This window comes from Oncorhynchus masou, unplaced genomic scaffold (genome assembly GCF_036934945.1).
Source record: "Oncorhynchus masou masou isolate Uvic2021 unplaced genomic scaffold, UVic_Omas_1.1 unplaced_scaffold_3170, whole genome shotgun sequence".
Taxonomy (NCBI): Eukaryota; Metazoa; Chordata; class Actinopteri; order Salmoniformes; family Salmonidae; genus Oncorhynchus; species Oncorhynchus masou.
The window spans coordinates 1,024-5,666 of NW_027009586.1; the positions used below are offsets into that span (position 1 = coordinate 1,024).

The 4,643-nt window shown below is 46.4% G+C and overlaps 1 pseudogene; it reads right to left on the reverse strand.

The window, feature by feature from the left end:
* Positions 1-552: 552 nt before the first annotated feature.
* Positions 553-2,109, reverse strand: LOC135534229 (N-acetylmuramoyl-L-alanine amidase-like; annotated as a pseudogene).
* Positions 2,110-4,643: the final 2,534 nt, after the last annotated feature.

Below are 4,643 nucleotides of genomic sequence, written 5' to 3' on the forward strand. Positions count from 1 at the left end.
CAATATCAACAGTGGACAAAAAGATTAATGTTGGTGTTTATCACTAATGTCTAATGTAGGAAAAAGGACACAATTGTATAATGACTGAATAGTGTTCTGGTGCAACTGTGATGCCCTTTTGATTGTTGTCAGCGATTAGGTGCAGAGATTTCGCGGAGTCAGGCGCAGGACACAGGTTTTGAGCAACACAACGGAGTTTACTCAAAAAGTCAGGCAAAAATTCCAAATAGGAACATACATACAAACTAGCACATACAACAACCACTAAAGACACCAACAATCACGGACAGAACAGACGTGTATGCCAGAGGGTTAAATAAGGAACATGATATGGGAATTGAAACCAGGTGTGTGTAATACAGACAAAACAAAATAAAACTGGAATATAGATGTGTGGTGACTAGAAAGCCGGTGACGTCGACCGCCGAACACCAACTGAACAAGGAGAAGGGCCGACTTCGGTGGAAGTCGTGACAATTGTGTATGTATTAAAAGGTTTCATTTGACATTGACTGACAGTATAGTAGCCTATAATACTGAACAGTCTCTCACCCCAAAGTGCTCCCAGCCCCTGATCTCTGAGTAGAGGGCGTCTCCTGGACATGAGGTGTCCACCAGCTGCCGGTGCCCGTGGAGGGTGAAGTTGGCCTGCAGGCGCCCGCCATCCACTGCACACTTGGCCAGGTGTTGGTGCACCAGATCCAGGGCGTGGCGTGAGGGCAGAGAGGAGGAGTAGTTGCCAATGAAGGCCACGCCTAACCATAAGGGTTCTGCCCCCTGGTGTGGTTGCCAAGGTGATGCCAGCCGCGCCCCTCGTAGATGTACCGGTCAGAACCCACCTACAAAGCTGAGGGGAACATACATTTAGGAGTTGGAGTGATAGAACAAATTGCATTATCTCACAACCCTGATTCTTGTTATAGCATCTTGTTATTATATTTTGCTTCAGGTTATACTGTATAACATCATGTTAAGATTTGCTACAGTATAATATGACTGCTTCAGTAATTGTAGGCTGACACAGCACTCTTGTCTCCGTCTTTGAAGCTTAGTATAAAGGGTTTGTTAATATCTGCGAATGGATGAGGGGGTCAAAGTTCACCTATATACGATTTCGGCCCAGCCGCGGACTTCTTGGTGGAAGCGCTGCATGGCCCTCATGCTCCTGGAGAACTGCTTGAAGGAGTGACAGGGCTTGTCTGGCTCGAAGGTGTGGTGGATATACAGGAAGGGGAGGGGCAGGGCAAGAGGGAAGGGGACCCTCGGTAGGGTTTCGACCCCCAATGACACCGTGGGATGATGGGAGGGCAGTCTGGAGAGGAGAGGTTGAACCAGAGTAGAACAGGTTCAATTACTCTTCATGTTTACAGACCAATATTCTGTAAACTTCAAATGAGTAGCCATTTATCACCTACAATTTCATAATTACAGGGGTAAATGATTCCCTCTCTCCTTCCCTGAGACTCACTCCAGTATCTGTGGACAAATTCCAGCATTCCGTCTCTCACTGCATTTTTCCACCCCTGTATCCTTGGCTATCCACTGAGTGTCTTCCAGCCTCCACACCAGGTATAGGCTCTCCATCACCTGCCTCTGGGTGTCCAGGGTGCCCAGCAGGGCTTGGGCAGTCTCTCTACGCTTGGGGCCGATGTGGCTGGATACAACCCCCAGGTCTTACCCCTCCAGGACATGGTTGTGGTAACCCTTCAGCACCTCGCTGAGTTTACCAGGCTGTTCAGAGGGGGCCAGGCTGGTAAGATCCATGCTCAAGATGGACCCACCCTGTTGGCGAGGGCATCGGTGGCCAGGGTGAGCACCCGCGACATCTGGAACACTCTGGGGTGGGTCACGTTGTCCCAGCAGCCGTCCTGGAAGCTAAGGAACAATAACCCTAGGTTTTTGGCCAAGGTGAGGGGAAACATGCCCAGCTTCGCTTTCAGACCCACCTCAATGCCTAGAAGCATGGGAGCGATGTCCCCTGTGGTGCCATCTTGGGTCAGAACGACCCCTCTCTCCTCACCACGGTCCTTTGTCGAATAAGCCAAAGAGAGTGGTGTTGAACACGGAGGTGTGGGTGTGGTTGATGTTGTTGGGTGAATGGATCCTCATGTCTTGCCATCCTGTGTATCCTCCTCATTTGAGACATCTGATCTGATGCTATCTTAACAATGGGAAGCTGAGACATTTCACAACTCTGTCTAGGGGCCTGTCTCATTCATCAGCTCTATCATCTATTCGGATCAAACTTGAAATTCATACATTAACGACAACAAGATGTAGAATATTGATTGAATGACATTTAATAGAACATCATCACCATCTGTGGGTCATCTGACACAGATACATGTGGTTGTTTGTGTTCAGTGGCTGTTGGGCTCAGTTTCCTGTCTAAACCAGCGGCACTTCCCGCCAGCCAAACAGGTTTGAAAGACTCTAAACCACTTCCTGTGTTGATGCTGCACAGTTGTGATACATGCACCTGTTAAATACTTCAATCTCACACACTGGTCGATGTCTGTTTCATGAGATTGTGAGTTTGAATTGGACCGACAGCCAAGAAATCTGATCCAACACCATTGGATAGGTGAAAACAGGTTTCCACAATACAGTTCTCTCTGATCAGTGCCAGACCAGAGAACCATTTTCAAAGTACTCTCCTTTGAGTTGTGGAGCCTCCTTTGAAATGTCTCCTTATGCAACCTAAAACTGACTTAGAAGACATACTAGCAACTTCCAATAGCTTTGTCAAAGCCCCACCACGACAACCATTATTTATCTAAACCTTTACTCAGAAACACTGGAGAGCACTATTACACCAAAATAACTGAACTGTTGTCAGGAGATACAATTGAACATACTATTTTAAATCCCTGCGTTGGTTGCCTGTTGTTTTATAATTGAATTTAAAAGCACTACGTTGCCCTGCACCTGAGTACATGTCTGATATGCTTTTAAGATACTGTATGTGCCCGGTCGGTCCCTCAGATCCTCTGGCACGGGTCTTTTAGTTGTTCCAGAGGTGAGAACCAAAACGTGTGGTGAGGCTGCCTTCAGCCACTATGGTCCTGGCCTTTGGAACAGCCTGCCGGAGGATCTGAAGGCCTCAGAAACTGTTGACATTTTGAAGAGCTACTTATTAGCCGTGCTTTTGCTTAGTCCTACTATCTATTTTACCCCATTGTATTTATCTTATTTATTTTCATTTATTTTAGTGCATTAGTCTCTCATGTCCACTGTGATTGTTTTACTATTTTCATTTCTCATTTTTGTATTTCTAACCTTTTATATTCTATGCACTTTGAAATGCATCATCTGTAAGAAATGTGATATGCAAATAAAGTTATGATTTGGTTTTGATGAGGAAAATAGCCCACAGTGGTGCAATTCAACCAACAAACTTAAATTGATATGCAAAGTCTCTCAAATGATCTTGTACATATTTACGGGTGTGTAATGCAGTAATACTGTGATTAATGCATACGTAAGCACTTCTAAAAAAGCTTAATTGTCTGGATAGTTAATTAGTAAGTGTTATTTAAAGCATTCTTCATGCGTACATCGTAAGTCATATGAAAAACACTCATGAAAGCAGTTTTGTGTTGTGGTTCAGATCCCCTTTATTTGTATTATTAAAAAGAGCCAGTTGGAAGGAAAGGGGGAGATGGTGGAGAAAGTGTTGCCCGGAGTTGTGTGTGCTTGAGTCACTCCTCTTTGGGGAGGCTGTTGGCGCATGTGAAGAACTTCCACACACGTCGGAAGAATCGTAGAACGCCATTTTTCTTCTGCTTCTTTGTTTCACTGCGCACCACTTCCGCTGTGTTCGACACCTCGGGCACTCCACTGCACACCTCAGGAAGGCTCTCGTTGGATCCAAAATAGGACTAAACAGACCATGCAGAGCAGTGCAAGAGTAAGACCAACACAAGTCCTTTAGCTGTTTCACAAAACATACCACAGACATCCAAAGTCAAAGATTATAGTAGCTAATTTATAATATTGTCCAGTTTCAGACAACCCTGATGCACCCCACTTAGAAAGACAGTTGACCTTTCATTCACGAAACAGGCTTCTTGTTCCTTACCTTTGGGAGTCTTGCAATCATATCATTGAAGTCTTTGGTCAGCTGATCTTCCCAGCCCTCCTTCAGCCACCCTTTGGATTTCACCACCTTGCTGAGGACATTTTCAGTGTCCCGAAGTTCTTCAGCAGCCTTTGTCTTTGATTCACTGGACACCTCTTCCACTGGGTTTGACACCTCAGGGACTCCACTGCATACCTCAGGACCTCCACTGCATACCTCAGGACCTCCACTGCATACCTCAGGACCTCCGCTGCAAACCTCAGGACCTCTGCTGCACACCTCAGGACCTCTACTGCACACCTCAGGACCTCCGCTGCACACCTCAGGACCTCTGCTGCACACCTCAGGACCGCTACACAGCTCAGCCTCTTCATTGCACACCTCAGCATGGCTCTCGGTGGATAGCTGCACCACCTTTCTCAGGACATTTCCAGTGTCCAGAAGGTCTTCAGCAGCTTCAGTCGTCATTGTGTCACTGGACACCTCTCCCACTGCATTTGACACATCAGGCACTCCACTGCACACATTTGGTCCTCTGATACACATCTCAGGAAGGCTCTCG